The following is an 18510-nucleotide window of genomic DNA, read 5'->3' as shown; positions in this document are numbered from 1 at the left end:
ATTAATGTTTGGTCGAGATCTTGTATTGACGACGGGAGAGTTGACCCCTCCCTAAAGTCTTCTCCAGCACATCCCAAAGACTTTCAATGGGGTTAAGATCAGGAGTCTGTGGTGTCCAATTCATGTGTGAAAATGATTCCTCATGCTCCTCATTGTTTCACAATTTGAGCCCGATTAATCTTGGCATTGTCGTCCTGGAATATGCCCGTGCTGTCAGGGAAGAAAAAAATCCATTGATGGGATAACCTGGTCATTCAGTACATTCAGGTAGTCAGCTGACTTCATTTTATTGCTGCATAATGTTGCTGAGCCTATACCTGACCAAATGAAGCAACCCAAGATCATAACACTGCCTCCAGAGTCTTGTACAGTGGGCATTATGCATAATGGGTGCATCGCTTCATGCGCTTCCCTTCTTACTCTGACGCACACATCGCTTTGGAATAGGGTAAATCGGGACTCATCAGACCACATGACCTTTTTCCATTGCTGCTCAGTCCAATCTTTATGCTCCCAAGTAAACTGAAACTTTATTGTGGCCACACAGCTATTTAGTCCCAATCCTGTACATTCTCGTCGCATTGTGCGTGTGGAAATGCTCTTACTTTCACTATAAAACATAGTCGTGAGTTCTACTGTTGATTTTTTACAATGTGACTTCACCAAGCAGTTTAGTGATCTCCGATCACAATCATTCAAGATTTTTTTCTGACCACATTTCTTCTGTGAAGCTGACGGTTCTAAGCGTTGGACAGTTCTTAACCCAATTCCAGTAATTTCAGCAATCTCCTTAGTTGTTTCCTTTGCTTGATGCAGGCCAATAATTTGCCCCTTCTGAAACAGAGTAACATCTTTTCCATGACGACAGGATCCGTCTTCCGACATGGTTGTTTAAGAAATTAGAAGCTACACACGTTTAGTTCCTAACACCATTTGTTGTACAAAACAAGCACAGATGGTACTTGTGATAGAACTCAAATATTTTTTCAGCCTATTTTAGGCACATTTAATTACCACAGAAGCACGTCAAGTCTATCACCAAAACGCAGAATGAGAGGTTTTTGTCTGCAAGCACTATTCATATGGAGTTCAAAGCAGCACTTAAACACTGGAATACGATTGCTGTAACAAATCGGAAAGCCACAGTGTGCCGGTGTTGTGATGAAATGAGTCCGCCCGTGAATCCCAGGGGGGAACTGTTTGTAATGCCAAATAAAAACCCTATCGAAATTACTTGACTGGCTTCACATAAATAATGAAAATGTTTATTTAAAAAATATTAATGCACTAAAAGACATGTTTTAGGAAAGTTGGCTTTATCTAAATGTTCTTAAATGTGCTCAAGCCTGCTCAGGACACAGTAATTTTTCCCTCATAATTGCTGGTGTGCATATTATATTGTAAGGTGTGTAAATACGTAATATATTTTGTAACATTGTGGTTCAGTAATTATGTAGCGGACAGCTTGCAAAATGTAAGCTAACTGGAAAACACAGAATAAGAAATTTATAATTTCAGGATCTACTATGGCTTTAGTTACAGTATATACTATTATGTGTAACATATTATTTAAAAGTCATTATATGTAGTATTTACAAAGTTATATTGATATCATAAAAGGATTTTGTAGAATTCTTCTATGAGCCAATGGAATCACTATGACCTCAGATTAATATTGTGGATGTGGAGGATTAGAGTGTAAGACATTTAATGTCCATTGCAATGAATACTCAACCTATGGGGACTAATTATTTCAGTTAGTCAGCCTCCTAATTAAACTTTGGGAAATGTTCAATGTCACTTAAATTCATGCTATTTATTGCATTTCTATCTTTGTCAAATTTCAGCATTTTCAAAATATGTGATTAATCGTGATTAACTATGAAAAATCGACTGGATCTGAAGTTGTGAAGTGCGTCATTTTCTGGTGTCTACTCATGACTATCCACTTTAGACACTTGGAGAACTTGAAAAATGATGATAGTAAAGGGCTCACAGGCAGGACAATGCAGATTCACTGGCTTTTTTTTTTTTTTACCAACATGTCAATTCGCAAGGGGTATTTTCACTGCCATTTTATTGTAGGTAAAAGATGCTGTAATCTGTACTGGGATGGGAAAGCACAGTCTGTAAATGTCTGGATCACTGACATGACAGATTCGCATGGGATTAAAATCACGGAGAAGCAGTGGTAATTATGGCATTACCTCACATCCCCATATAAAAAACTAATCCCGTCCGAATAGGGCTTTAGCCTTTATTCTCTATAAGATAAAATAGTGCTATCATAGTTTAGTTGGGGACTTGGCATGCACAAAACATTTAAGTTGAAGTCATCTAGTTGATTTAGCTTTTCTCTTTTCTTTATTTGCAAATTGGGGGCCTTGAGGTAACTGAATGTAGTCAGATGAAGTTACTTTAATGTTGTAATATTTGGATTAGTTTACTGATTCAGGGTTCCCACGGTCACAGAAAATCTGGAAATATCAGTGAATTTTAAAACAGTGTTTTCCAGGTCTGGGAAAGTCATGCAAATTAATAAAATCTAACAACATCATAGAATTTTTATTGTGTAATATGGAATTTGGAATACTTTTCTAGTTATGCTCAGCTCTAAAATACTTTATCAGCACATTTAACTTTTTTCTTCTTCTTTAACATCAGAAAAATTACACACTTCTCCTTTAAACATTTGAATTAAAACATCTTAAAATAATAAAAATGAATAAAAAATCTAAAAGAACATTGCTGATGATGGCCACTGGTGATATCAACTAGAGTTTTGGGAGTGATAATAAGTGAGTGAACTGCATCTTTACAGTGCGTTAAATGAAAACGGCACTTACCTGCAGCACTGACTCTGTAGTAACCTCTCGGGACATTTGCGCTGCCTGAATCTGTCGAGTCTTGCATGCCTCTGAAAGAACACACAGTACAACATTTAACAGAGAGATTGAGACATCATGCCATGTGTATTTGGAAGGACAATAGAGTTCACAGAGTTCACTGTAGCAACACTGGGAGAACAGATAGGAACTGTCATGTATGCAAATTGCAGCACACCATGAAACTGCTCATAAATATGGCTAGATTAAGAATTTATTCATTCTGTTTCTCATCTCCATAGCCAGAGGACTGGGGCACTGTAAAAATCTGCAACATTTAGAGAACCAAGGGAAAATTTCACAAGCTGAACTGTGTGCTAAATACAGCCCATGTTACACCACAAACATCATTATATCACTGGCACTACATCTTTACACTACCATGGGGCAGAGTAGAGGGACTGGCATGTAAGTGCATTGCCTGTAGCAACTATCAGCCTGCCTGAATGCTAGCTGAACTTACTGAATTCTTTTATCTGAAGAGACAGCTCTCCAAACCCGAGTTTTGCAGAGTTTTGACACATTCCACAGTGCAGCACACTGAAGGTAATACTAGGGTGGGCGATATACCGATAGAAATTTGACAACTGGTATACATTTTGGATTATCGCCTCTATCACGATTACACAAAATTGCCACCGTGAATTCTATTCACGTTACACATACGCAACACACATTCTGTTGGAGAAATGGAGGAAGAAAGTGGAGCAGCAGCTGATTCCTCAAATCAAAAATGAGAAGATGAGAAGGAGATTCAATTTCAATGACATTCTTCCGCCAAAGCAAATTCAATAACATTTATTTCACGTTCTAAATATGTTTCTCATCTGACACACACAGCTTTATTTCACATGATTATCGCACGTGACTGTTTGTCACATCACTCGTGCTACTCAATCTGGTTTCTCTCAATACCACGGCACAAACCACAAAACTTAGGTGACCCATTTGAATTCTACTGAGATTTTTACCTTAAAGCACTATGGAGGAAGTCAAACATAATGTTAGAAATTAGGAAACAAACCGCCCATGTTTGCCTTCAGATATTTATATTCTCTATATAGATTACTTAAATCATTAATAGCCTAATGAAGTGTTTGTTTACATTAGATTTTTTTTTTACTTATGTATTATTTTCTTTGTTGCATTGCTTTGAGAAGATGTTGAGATTCTTGAGGAAAGTTGATAATAATGCTAGTCAACAACATCAGACTAAAATGTGGCATTATGTGAAATTGATCAATATGGTAAGGATGATGTAAAACCAAGTTGAGTTTTTATTTTTTTTATTTTTTTTTTTTTTTGTGTGTGTATTTTAAAAAAAAAAAAAAAATTTATTTTGACTGTTTGTCTAGTTCCATATAAAGAGAAAATCACCAGGAAGTATTTTTCATTTATAAAGTATTTAATTGACTGACTTGATTATTCAAATATAGTTATACAATATGGTTATTTAATATATAGATTTTTTAGAAACATTTAACTATATTGTGATATATATCGTTATCATGATATAAAATTACTTACATCATGATATAAGATTCTGGTCATATCGCCCACCCCTAGGTAGGCCTATATAGTTAAAGATCTGAACTAGTAACTGAAAGGTTGTAGGTTCGAACCAAACAAAAGGCAATCCATGAATTATCACCATTGTGTTCTTGAGCAAAGCACTTGACCTGGGGTTGCTCAAGGTGGACATTCCCTGTACTAAAGGTAGGCTACTGCATGTTGCTTTGGGTAAAAGTAAGCAAAAATGATCATGAACAAATTTGCTCACGACCCTTGTTGCAATAAGCAATAAGTGCTCAACCCAGTAATTTCACACCAGAGAGCTCTACATCTAACAAAATAAGCAGAACATATAGCAGTGATTATTTAGTAGCATTTATAGCTAGACTTGGATAAAAATCAGGCGATCCCCCTGCTCTGAGTGGCCTAAAGGACAGTGCTGTCAGTGCAATAGAGACTCGTGCTTCCGCAGGAAGAGTGTGTCTTGTTCTCTAGTAATTGGATTATTTAGAACTAAGGCACAATCTCACACACCACCACAGTGCAAACACCCACATGCTCGCAGACACACTCATTTAGTTTCCTATTAGTAAGGAGCAAACATCATTGTGTGCTGTGTGTGTGTGTTTAAGAACATAGTGTGTCCAATGCCTCCCTAAAATATTCAGTGACAAGAGTCTCAGTCTCTTTCTGCATAATTTACAACAAGATGCAGAAAATCATGGCTTAGTCTAGGTAGCATTTGTGGAACATACAAATTTACTCTTGCCTTTTGTCACATTTCTTGACAGGGATAATAGTAAGAGAACAAGAAATGATGGGAGAAGAAGAGAGAATGGGATTGTGAAATGGGCCATCAATTTAATGTAAATTTAGCAAAGTTCATTTTTAAAAGTAACGCAAAAAAAAAAAAAAAAAAAAAAAATTGTGCAGATGGAATGCAAGATTGCCTCTTGTCTACCTCAGACAAATGGGACTATTGTTATTGTTGTGAACTGTTAGCCTTTGATAGGCTTATGTTAAATTATGAGGAAATAAACCAATCAATATATTGACTTCTAAAGCCACTTTTTGGAATGTCTATTCAATGCTTTACTCGTCTGCCACAAAAACGCAATGTCTTTGCATTATCTTCATTTGGGGGACTTTCTCAAAAAATATAGATATATTTGATTATTTGCAATTAAACTGATTATTAAATCAGCACTTCATGCAATTAATTTGATGAAATCTTTTATGACCCACATTAGCACCACAGCTCAATATGTTGGAGTATACAGTTGTGCTCAAAAGTTTGCATACCTTTGGAGAATTGGTAATATATGTACCATTTTTAAAGAAAACATGAGTGAGCAGGCAAAACACATTTCTTTTATTTCTTATGGGATACATATTCAACTCTAGGTTATAACAGAATGGCACAATCATAAAACAAAACATGGCAACAAAGAAAAAAAATGAAATGACCCCTGTTCAAAAGTCTGCATACCCTTAGTTCTTAATACTGTGTATTGCCCCCTTTAGCATCAATGACAGCGTGCAGTCTTTTGTAATAGTTATCTATGAGGCCCCAAATTCTTGCAGGTTGTATAGCTGCCCATTCGACTTGGCAAAATGCCTCCAGGTCATGCAAAGTCTTTGGTTGTCTTTCATGAACCGCACGTTTGAGATCTTGATGATATTAAGGTCAGGAGACTGTGATGGCCACTCCAGAACCTTCAACATTTTCTGTTGTAACCACTGGAGGGTCGACTTGGCCTTGTGCTTAGGGTCATTGTCGTGCTGGAAAGTCCAAGAGCATCACATGCGCAGCTTTCGTGCAGAAGAATGCAAATTGTCTGCCAGTTTTTTCTGATAACATGCTGCATTCATCTTGCCATCAATTTTCACAAGATTCCCATGCCTCTAGAGCTCACACACCCCCAAAACATCAGTGAGCCACCACTATGCTTCACAGTGGGGATGGTATTCTTTTCACTATAGGCCTTGTTGACCCCTCTCCAAACATAGCGCTTATGGTTGTGACCATAAAGCTCTATTTTGGTCTCGTCACTCCAAATTCCAGTGTGCCAGAAGCTGTGAGGCGTGTCAAGGTGTTGTCGGGCATATTGTAACCGGGCTTTTTTGTGGCATTGGCGCAGTAAAGGCTTCTTTCTGGCAACTCGACCATGCAGCTCATTTTTGTTCAAGTATCGTCGTATTGTGCTCCTTGAAACAACCACACCGTCTTTTTCCAGAGCAGCCTGTATTTCTCCTGAGGTTACCTGTGGGTTTTTCTTTGTATCCCGAACAATTCTTCTGGCAGTTGTGGCTGAAATCTTTCTTGGTCTACCTGACCTTGGCTTGGTATCAAGAGATCCCCGAATTTTCCACTTCTTAATAAGTGATTGAACAGTACTGACTGGCATTTTCAAGGCTTTGGATATCTTTTTATATTCTTTTCCATATCTATAAAGTTCCATTACCTTGTTGCGCAGGTCTTTTGACAGTTCTTTTCTGCTCCCCATGGCTCAGTATCTAGTCTGCTCAGTGCATCCAAGTGAGAGCTAACAAAACTCATTGACTATTTATACACAGACACTTATTGCAATTTAAAAAGCCACAGGTGTGGGAAATTAACCTTCAATTGCCATTCAAACCTGTTTGTGTCACCTTGTATCTATAACAAGGCCAAACATTCAAGGCTATGTAAACTTTTGATCAGGGCCATTTGGGTGATTTCTGTTATCATTATGATTTAAAAAGGAGCCAAACAACTATGTGATAATAAATGGCTTCATATGATCAAAATCCTTAAATAAAAGACAGTGTTTTTTTTTGCATGATCAGTCATATTTTCAAAATCAATGCCAAAATTTCACAATTTCTGCCAGGGTATGCAAACTTTTGAGCACAACTGTATGTGATAAACAACCATTGTTTACACTTCAAACAAAATATCCTGTGTCTGAATAATACAACACAATCAGAGCACTGCTATCTATGTGAGAACCCAATATCTGTGTAATAACATTATTATTACAGATTTATAAAGAAAAAATTAACTGCCTATTCTTCTTCAAATCATATGAATAAACTCTGATTTAAATGCAGGAATGGTCTGTCTAAGTATCATACCACAGCTGACGCCTGTGGGGAAGAAAGGCAGATAAGCACACAGCTCCAATATCCCCCATGTCTCCACCAATCACAGGCTGCCCCAACAGAGAAGGACAGCATCCTGTCTCTCTCCATTAGCCATCTTAAACCCCTCTAATGCTCAATAATGGTGGAAAATTGTCCAATTAAAGGCATCTACCACTCTCTCCCTCTGTCATAAATGTATGGAAGCAGACATAAAGAGGATCTTATAGTATTGTAAGGGAGAGTAGTTATCTCAAAATGTTCTCTGATGGTGCAAAGATGTACAAAATGACATCTATTAATTCTTGTGATTCTACAGGGGGATTTTTTTTTTTTACAAAAGTAAACACTGGCACCAGCTCTGCTCATCACTGATTTTATGTTTGTTCAAGTTTAGTTACACAAATATAAAAGAGTAATTCTTGGAAAGAATGTTCTCGCTTTTATTTTCTATAGAATCAGTATGGAGGACAGTAGCATGAGCGGTTACACGTGTGGTGGGGGTGAAACTCACTCTGAGTCTGGCACATGAGCGGCACTGCTGGAGGAAGGTTGATTCATCTCCGTTTTGTCAGTCTGGGGCTTCAGGGTTTGGAGAGGCTCGCGATCACACAGCTGCCCTAGAGCTTTGAGGTAAGTTGAGACCTGTGAACAGACAAGATCATTTTTAAAATCTCTGCCTGAATTTTCCATTCACTGTAATGTATAGGGAGACGAATACAGACTTCTGGGATCTACTTCTGGGATTCTGTCTTGCTATTTATTTGTTTTTTTAAAGCAATAGCTTAGCTAAAATTTTAATTGTCATTATTTACCCACCCTCATTTCATTCTAAATCTATGCTATTTTTCTCTCTTTTTTTTTCATGGACTACAGTACATTCTTTTCACAGCTCTTTCCATACAATGACAAAAAGGACACCATAAAACACCATAAAAGTAGTCCATACAACACTTGGGCCATTTCAACTTTTTCTGAAGTCATACGATTGTTTTGCATTATTCACTGATAATCTTTCCCTCCACCAGAACTCGTATTTAGCCTACATTTGCGTCCAGAATAAGAAATGGTGTGTCAACATAATTGATGCCAAAAACGGCATTGGTTCTTGTGTGTGAGTGAACTCAGACTAGGCAAATTTTTTATGAAGGGGAGACTTTTTGGACTTTGACAGACCTGGTCATAATGAATTGTTTAGAAAGAGCCACGTAAATATTCTTCCAAAAATTCAACTTTTGTTTGTTACCAAAAAAATTAAAAAAAATTAAAATAAAAAAGGGTGAGCAAATCATTCCTTTTTTTTTTTTTTTTTTTTTTTTTGGTGAACTATTAATTTAACTATGTAATAAAAATAATAATAACTATGGACCCATTATCTTGAGCAGGGAAAGCGGTTGTGAGCTGATGACCAGGCCCCTGCTGCAGCAGATGTTTCTTCTTTCCCCTTCTGCTGCCCTCCAAAGCAGACAAGGAGCTGCTCCGAGTGTCTAAAGCTCTGCGTGCAGTCCAGATAGATGCGCAGGGTGCAAACTGAAGACAGCAACAAGTCTTCCTCCTCTGAAGGGAGCGCTTGCAGGTTCACCACATGATCCCGGAAGGGAGTGGTGGGAACTCTGGGCACGTAACCGGGCTGGGGTCTCAAGACCACGTGAGAGTGTGCTGGCCCGAACGCTAGGCATTTGCTGGTGACAGAGAGCACCTGCAGGTTCCCCACTCTCTTGATAAAAGTGAGCACCACCAGGAGGGCCGTCTTCAGCGACAAAGTGCTGAGCTCGGCCTGCTCCAGGGGCTCTCCGTAAGGCAGGTAGGACCACAGAGAGATCCCAAGAGGGAATCAGGCGTGGTCTAGGGGGATTCAGTCTCCTCACGCCTTTGAGGAACCTGGTGATCAGGTCGTACTGTCGAGAGGGTCTCCCATCCAGTGTATTGTGATATGCTGCAATAGCAGCCACGTACACCTTCAGGGTAGAGGGAGACAGCATCTCTCCAGTCCCTCCTGTAGAAAGGACAACACAGACCCGACTGCACATCTCCGTGGATCTTCCCCGTGGGAAGAACACCAATTCACGAAGAGACGCCACTTCAGATTGTACATCCCCCTCATGGAGGGGGCTTTGGCCTGAGTGATCGTGTCTACCACTGCTGGCGGAAGACCTGCTAGGTCCTCCGCGTCCCGTCCAGGAGCCAGATGTGGAGATTCCAGTGGTCTGGCCGCGGGTGCCGGAGCATGCCCTGCCCCTGAGTGAGAAGGTCCTGCCTCAGGGGAATGCACAAGGGAGGGGCTACTGTCAGGAGCATCAGGTCTGAAAACCAAGTCCGGTTGGGCCGGTACTGAATCAATGGCCGAAGTCTCCTCAGGGCCAGCGATACAGCCAGCAACTCTAGGCAGTTGATGTGCCATTGCAGGCGGGGCCCTGTCCAGAGCCCTGATAATGTCTGCCCATTGCACACAGCGCCCCAGTCTGAGTTTGAGGCATCTGTCGTGACCATGACGCACCTTGAGACCTGCTCTAAGGGAACCCCTGCCCATAGAAATGCCAGGTCTGACCAAGGACTGAAAGTTTGATGGCACCGTGGCGTGATAGTCATGCGCTGGGTGCCGTGGCGCCATGCCCACCTTGGGACTCGAGTCTGTAGCCAGTGCTGGAGTGGTCTCATATGCATCAACCCGAGGGGGAGTACCGCTGCCGAGGGTGCCATATGCCCCAGGAGTCTCTGAAATTGTTTTACCGGAACCGCTACTTTCTGCCTGAAGTTTATCAGGCAGGCCAGCACCGTGCTGTGCATGCTTGTTTGTAAGGCAAGCCATCAGGGTGACCAAGTCCAACTCCATACCAAGAAAAGAGATGCTCTGTGCCGGGGAGAGCTTGCTCTTTTCCCAGTTGATCGAGGTGCCAAATCACAAGGTCCCTGTGCTCACACAATAGATCTCGCGAGTGAGCTAGGATCAGCCAGTCGTCAAGATAATTGAGAATGCAAATGCCTTTCTCCATTAGCAGGGCCAGGGCCGCCTCGGCGACTTTGGTAAAGACGCGAGGAGACAGTGACAGGCCGAAAGTTTGTGCCCCCCCCGGGCACGATAAAATAAGGGCTGTAAAAGCCCTTGTGCGACTCGGCTAAGGGGACGGGTTCTATCGTTCCCTTCGCCAGAAGGGTGGTGACCTCCGAGTGGCCTCACACTGCATTGGAGAGGACGCCACTGAACCTGGGCAGCCATCTGGCGAACTGGATTGCGTAGCTGAGCTGGATCATCCTGATGATGCATTGGAGAATGACCCAGGGAATGAGGAAACTGCTCTTTTATTGACAATTTGGGTGCCATAGCCCAGGAGGCATCTGGCGATGTTATGACGATACTCACCTCGTGCTGACCCAGGGGCGGGAGTGGGGCCCGTGTGCACACTTGGGTCAGAGTAGTCAATGAGAGTTGCCACATCCCTGGGTCACCTGCCTCAGGACCGCTTTGAAGACATCCGGGGTTCTTGGCGGCCGACTGGCGGGCAGGCGGTGCCGCCTTCCTGCGGGAGGATCTTCTTCTCAAAGGCTGGCATATGGGCTCCAATGGTGGGGGAGCTGGGTCCAGCACCGCAGGAGGATGGCCCTGGCGAGAGGCAGATGGGGCGCGGGCCTTCGGAGGCCTATAGGTGGCCGAGTTGCGCCACGGCAGGATATGTTTGATGGCCTCCGTCTGCTTCTTCACCGTCAAGAACTGATGGGCGAAATCCTCGACAGTGTCACCAAAGAGCCCCCCTTGGGAGATGGGCGCATCGAGAAAGCGGACCTTCTCGGCGTCACACATCTCCGCAAGGTTGAGCCACAGGTGCCACTCTTGGACCACCAAGGTGGACATCGTCCGGCCCAGGGTGCGTGCCGTGATTTTTGTTGCCCGTACAGTGAGGTCAGTTGCGGTACGCAGTTCCTACATAAGCCCTGGGTCGGTCCTACCCTCGTGCAGATCTTTGAGCGCCTTGGCCTGGTGGACCTGCAGGATGGCCATGGCATGCAGGGCGGAGGCAGCCTGACCCGCGGCATTGTAAGCCTTCGCCACGAGTGGTGAAGAAAATGTACACGCCTTGGAAGGGAGCCTTGGTCGGTTCCTCCAGGTGGCTGCGCCATGCGGGCATAAATGCACCGCAACGGCGCCCTCTACCTGGGGAAGCTCGACATATCCCTTAGCCGTCGAGGGTATTTAGAGTGGACGAGCCGGCAAAGCGTGTACAGGCAGAGAAAGGTGCCTTCCACGACTTCATGAGATCCTCATGCACTTCCAGGAAGAAGGGTATTGGGGTGGGGCGTGGCCGTGAGTCGCACTCCAAGCCCAGAAACCAATCATCTAGCCGCGAATGCTCAGGGCAGGACAGAGGGTTCCACTCAAGCCCGATGTTCACGGCCACCCAGGCAAGCACGGCTGCCAACTCAGCGTCCGCCTCATCCTGAGCTCTACCGCCCAAGAGAGGGAGCTCAGAAGATTCGTCCACTTCTGAAAGCAGAAGCCCACTCTCCGATGCTGCAACCGATAACTCATCCTCGTCGCGAGCTCCGAAAGAGATATTAAATCTGCCCTGAGGTAGACCGCCTACCTCGCTTGTGAACTCTACCGGGCAGAATGTGCGTGCTGGGGGCTGGGAGGTCCGCGGGGACTGAGCCGGCAGAAACACTCCCATATCCACATCAAGATCGCCCACGGCGCTCACCGACGCAGCTGCCTGAGTCTCAACCCAGGACGGACTGGGTCGGGAAGCAGCCGCGGTGGCTCTCTGCTTCACCAAGAAGGAAGAGAGCTGCAACCGCAACGTTCTCATAGGCATGTTCTCGCAATGAGAATATGACTCCTCCACGAAAGCCACGTTTTGCTGGCGACCCAAACACTCAAGACAGATCGAGAGATAATGGCCACACCCAGTAGCACAAAGGCAAAAGATCTTTAAAGCCTTTCTCCACCAGACTGTTGTTGAGTGGATTGTGTTCCTGAGCCCAGTACTCCACCACTACACACAGAGTCTCCTGAAGAGTGACCAGCATTCCCAGCCTCCACTCCTACACACAAACACAGTAAACTTAGCTTGCAAGGCCCAAATCCAAAAGCATACATTACCAGTCAAAAGTTTCTTAAAACCCTTTTGATCTAAAGGTTTATGTTTAAATGCTTGAATTAATTTTCTAGACAAACTGAAATGTGCCTTTCTTTACAAAAACAAACAAATAAATAAATAAATAAATAAACAAGCAAATGGATGAGTCAGACTTTTTTTGGCAAGTACATAATTCTTTCATTTATGTTATTTCATGGTTTTGATGACTTAAAGGAATATTCCGAGTTCAATACAAGCTAAGCAATTGACAGTATTTGAGGCATAATGTTGATTACAACAAAAAAATGAGGCAGAAATGTGATTATAATTTTATAAAAGCACTTAAATTAATTATTCTGTTAAAACTCATGTATTATTTGAGCTGTAAAATTGTTTAAATCGTCATTTTTACGGTCATTTTAGGGTTTGTTGACATAACATTGGCATTGCAACAAAGTTGTAAAATTGGACAGTAAGTGATTTTATCACACTAAAATCATGTTAACATACATATTGTTTATGTCTTGTGGCTATACTTTTGAAATAGTAAATGTTTTAACATTTACGGATTGGCCCCATTCACTTCCATTGCAAGTGCCTCACTGTAACCCAGATTTTGTGCTTTTTTAAATAAAAGGGACAAGTCAAAATGAATTTTCAACGGCAGGTTGTACAGTACAAATCTGTTAAAATGCACAATGGACAAAGCGGTGCCCAAAGAAAGTACTTACATGGTTCGAGATCATGGACAGAGTGCTGATACATTGTCCCGCTGTTAGTGGAGATACCACTCAGGACACCATGGCAGTTAAAGTCAGTGAGTTGTCAATGCTAACTTATCTTGCTAGATAGCTAATGTTTACAAACAATATAAACTTGATATTCTATATAATTATATAACATGATACCTCAGCTTGAGCTTCCCTATTGCTTGTGAAATGGGCAGGGTGTGTGATGTTGGCACCAGGGTGGTGTGTTGAGGGCGGGTTTAAGGGCAACGCTGTAGGGCCATTGGCTCGATGGTGGGAAAGCAAGATAGCCCTGACTCACACTGGCCTGATAGTGGAAAAGCAGCTATTCAGTTCCATTGTGTTTCATTTAAGCCATCACTGAGTCTGTGTCATGTACTTGGCACCATCTGCTAGTGGCCATATTTAATTAGAGTGAACAATCCTCTCTGCCCATATATGGATGACTTCCACCTCTGGTTGCAGCAATCTGAATCCTAATACGATTGGTTTAGTGTTCCATGATGCTGGACAGCTGACGTGTTAGTAGCCAGATAGCACATTATGTGCTCGTTTTATTGGGAATCCCCTCCTCTAAGTAATGGTATGTAATATTTTGTTATGTTTATTTTTCGTGAAGTTATAAGCAAAAACATGCCATATAAGCAACACCTGTTTATATGTTATGGAACACTTCTAATTTGTTTGCAAATTTCAAAGCACTTGTTCAGTTTTAATCATAATGCCTATATGCATTGTAAAGTACAGCTTATAAGTTTTAAAATTATACCTATTTTGTGTTGGTCAAGATTGTAATTATTATTAATATGTTGATAATTATTGTTTTCTCAATGGGCCCCATCTGAGCTTCAACGGTTAAAGTTTCACAGGCTTTTTAAAAACACTTTATTGAGACCGCATACACAATGAGGAATATGTAGCCAATTAAACATTCTAGAGCAGAGCATAACTATAAAAATGTGTAATCATTAAACATTTATTATTACATTTTCATGACTTTTTCACACCTGGAAATTACAAATGTAAAATTGCCTGAAATTTCCAGGTTGTATATGGCTGTGGAAATCCTGAAAAATTCATTTTTTTTTCCTTTTAACATCTTGTCGTGGAAAGAAAATGTGTGCTCTGTGTGAATAGGCCTTTAGTCTTTAAAACATCCTTACAGATAAAGAAACTACTACAATATACTATTGGCCTTGAATGGTGTCGAGTTACAGTGGTTAATAAGGGCCTGTGGGATTCAGGCATGCTATTATTGTACATACATGCAGGGCGTGCTGCATCAGCTGGTAAAGAAGTGGGGCCAGGGGGAGCACCCCTGGCTGCAGGGATCCCAGGATCTCCTCCAGAGCTTGAGGGTAGAAGGCACAATCTCTGCACATTATTAAAATCTATCACTGAAATTTGGGTAAAAGAGACACAAACACATATAGAGATTTCATTCTATGAAAAGGGCACCTTTTCCAGTTTGATAAGGTAATTTTTAAAGTACAGTTTTCAAGGATAATGATGTAATTAAGACAAAGCATTTTATTATTATTTATGAATTATTTTATTTATTGATCTTGAGGAATCTTCATAAAAGAAAATTAAGGAGAAAAAACAACAAAAAAGAAAAGAAAGATATTTTGTTGACGTGTTTAGAAGAATATCTATATTAACAAAGTAAAGCTGTTTTTATCAATTAATTGTTATAGTTTACACATATAAATACAATGGACAAAAATGACACACACTTTGTAGAATGATCAAAATTATTTTTCTGAGGTGTTCTGAGGGCCAGTGTCAAATGAGGGTTCAAAAAGGCAGCTTCAGACAATGACTTTCGACATTTCCACTTGGGAATCCAGTGAAGGGACTGCTTCTTTAATGGTTATGACACTCATGAGTGTACCGATCAAACTGATTTGCTTAAATCAGATGACCTGGCTGTGCTGAACCCTTCAATTATTACCCCTGTATGTGACATATAGTAAATTGAATGACCTGATTCTCTTGATGAGTCAAATTCTCATTTTTGCACTTTAACAGCCGTACTTGCGAATGGCAGCTTGGCTTGTTCATAAGTTTGATACAGATTTGAATACCTGAACTGACAGGCTGGGTGTGTAATAGTTATAAAACTGCGGGATTGTCAAAAGCATCCTCTTTCATTGCTGAACCGAAATGTCAAGTAGGGTCGTATTTTAAAGCAATTACAATGATAACTGTGACAACTTTTGTGCTTAAAATTAATCTACAAGCCATAATTATGTTTCAAAATGATATGTGCAGTAAAGTACCAGAGCAAAAAGAGAAAGAAGAGAATAAAAATATATTATACCTCCATTATTATAATGTATTCTTTAAAGTTTTCCTCCAATTCTTTATGTGAAAAGTTATCAGTGACATCCATAGACTTATTGGTGACTGTAAAAGCCTAGGTGTCAGTTACAGAACTCTCTTCATCCAGAGATTCGTCTGAATTACAGGACCAATTCAACTCTGAGCAAACAAAATAAAAAAAACATCACTATTACCAAAGTTTGAATTTGAAGACAAAATAGAAGCTGTGCAAATCAAAAGTGCCATTTATTTCTAAACATAAGATTTGCTGAGCTTTAAACTGCAAAATATTCTAAGTTTAATTTTCAAAGAGTTATAAAAAAGTTTAGCAAATAATTTAAAGGATCATTTACTCTCCCTCATTGTTCCAAATCAGTATGATTTTCTTTCTTCTGTGGAAAACAAAATTAAATGTTTTTTCATAATGTTCATGATGCTCTATTTCTATTCAACAAAAGCAGAAAATTTTCAGGGTTAAGTTCCAAAAAGCACAATAAAAGTAGTACACACAACAAGTGAGCTATATTCCAAGTCTTTGTTTAGCGTCACTGACAACAAACCTGGTGCGACTCATCTTTGAACATGCACCATGGCCAAATTTGATTTCTTTTCTGTTTAGACTGCAGTTTTGCTAGCATGTCCACATTAGATTTATAGTAATGATGCAAACTTGCATAAATTCACCAAGCCTTTTGTCCTGTGTTTTAGTGAAAACATCAACAAAGCAGCAGGACCTGACAGGGTCTTAGGCCGCCCACTGAGGGCATGTGCTGACCAGCTAGCGGGGGTGTTCACTGTAATTTTCAACCTTTCACTTTAACTCACCACTGTCCCCACCTGTCTTAAGACCACCACCATCGTCCCTGTGCCCAAAAAGTCTGCAGTGAAATGCCTCAACAACTACCGGCCAGTTGCTTTAACCCCTGTCATTATGAAGTGCTTTGAGAGACTCTATCGCAAATCAAGACCATCATCCCCAAGGATCTAGACAGCCACCAGTTTGCTTACCGAGCAAACAGATCTACTGATGATGCTGTCTCACTTGCACTTCACACAGCCTTGACTCATTTGGAACAGCCAAACACCTATGTTAGGATGCTATTCATTTCAGTTCCACCTTCAACACCATTATCCTGCACAAACTCATACAGAAACTGGGCATCCTGGGCCTAGCCTCTTCACTCTGCTCATGGATTATGGACTTTCTCACCAACAGACCACAAAACATCAGAATAGGTAATCACACCTCCTCCACCCTCATCCTGAACACAGGCGCACTGCAGGGCTGTGTGCTCAGCCCAGCCCTATTCACTCTTTTCACTCATGACTGCACTCCAGTTCACCACTCCAACACTATAATAAAGTTTGCTGATGACACCACCATTGTGGGCCTCATATCAGGAAATTAGGAAACATCCTAGGGAGGAGGTCCAACATCTTGTTGAGTGTTGTCTGGACAACAACCTGGCACTGAACACCACAAAAACCAAAGAGATCACTGCAGACTTCAGAAAATCCAGGAAGACCACCCATTCCCCTCTGCACATAAATGGAGAGGAGGTGGAGAGTGTCAACACCATCAAGTTCCTTGGAGTCTACTTAACAAAAGTTCTCACATGGTCCGTCATCACCTCCCATCTGGTGAAGGAAGCACAACAAAGGCTATTCTTCCTGAGAAAACTCAAGCAGGCCAGATTACCCACACAGCTCCTGGTGAACTTTTACCGTAGCACCATAGAGAGCATCCTCACCCACTGTACCACAGTGTGGTACGCCAGCTGCACTGGGGAAAACGCAAAGACCTGTTCTGCATAGTTAAAATAGCACAGCGGATCATAGGCTCTGAGCTCCCAAACCTGGACACTGTGTATAGTCGACTACACTTTCGACAAAAAGTGTATGTGTGTTAGTGGTGGGTCGTTCATGAATGATTTGTTCATTTTGATTGAATCTTTTATGTGACTCAGAAGAACGAGTAGTCTCAGAGAGTGATTTGTTCATTTGTTACGTGAAAACCGCATAGGCGCTGTACAGGAAACAGAAATGATTAGTTCACCTCTCGAGCCTTCTGGTCCGAGTCGTTCGTTCTTTTGTCATGTGACAGCCGTATATGCTATGCATTGCTCACACAGGAAACAGAAATTATTAGTTCACCTCTCGAGTCTTCTGGTCTGAGTCGTTCGTCCTTTTGTCACGTGACAGCTGTATACGCTATGCAGTGACAAAAGAACGAACGATGCAGACAAGAAGATTCCAGAGGTGAACTAATCTTTCTGTTTCTCATAATTTGTCCTTGGCTGCATTATAAATTTTTCCTTATTGGGACTATAATCAAAGTTTGCATAAGTAGACATGTTGGGGGGGATTTGGCTATTGAAAATGTAACATTTTAATTTAATTCTGCTTAAATGAACGAAATGAATGAAATTACTTGAATAAAGATTTGTTCATTTTGCTGAACGAGACTCAAAGATTCAAGTCGTAAAATAATCCGATCTTCCCATCACTAATGTGTGTGTGTGTGTGTGTGTGTATATATATATATATATATATATATATATATATATATATATATATATATACATACAGTTGAAGTCAGAAGTTTACAAGCACCTTAGCCAAATACATTTAAACTCAGTTTTTCACAATTCCTGACATTTAATTGTAGAAAACATTCCCTGTCTTAGGTCAGTTAGGATCACTACTTTATTTTAAGAATGTGAATGTCAGAATAACAGTAGAGAGAATTATATATTTCGGCTTTTATTTCTTTCATCACATTCCCAGTGGGTCAGAAGTTTACATACACTTTGTTAGTATTTGGTATCATTGCCTTTAAATTGT

The 18510-nt window shown here is 41.1% G+C and overlaps 1 pseudogene; it reads right to left on the bottom strand.

Annotated features, from left to right (window-relative positions):
- Positions 1-14723, bottom strand: part of LOC127420685 (SMC5-SMC6 complex localization factor protein 1-like) — a 51483-nt pseudogene extending 36760 nt beyond the window's left edge.
- Positions 14724-18510: the final 3787 nt, after the last annotated feature.

This window comes from Myxocyprinus asiaticus, chromosome 3 (assembly GCF_019703515.2).
Source record: "Myxocyprinus asiaticus isolate MX2 ecotype Aquarium Trade chromosome 3, UBuf_Myxa_2, whole genome shotgun sequence".
In the NCBI taxonomy this organism is placed as follows: Eukaryota; Metazoa; Chordata; class Actinopteri; order Cypriniformes; family Catostomidae; genus Myxocyprinus; species Myxocyprinus asiaticus.
This window is presented reverse-complemented; position numbering and strand designations above follow the sequence as displayed.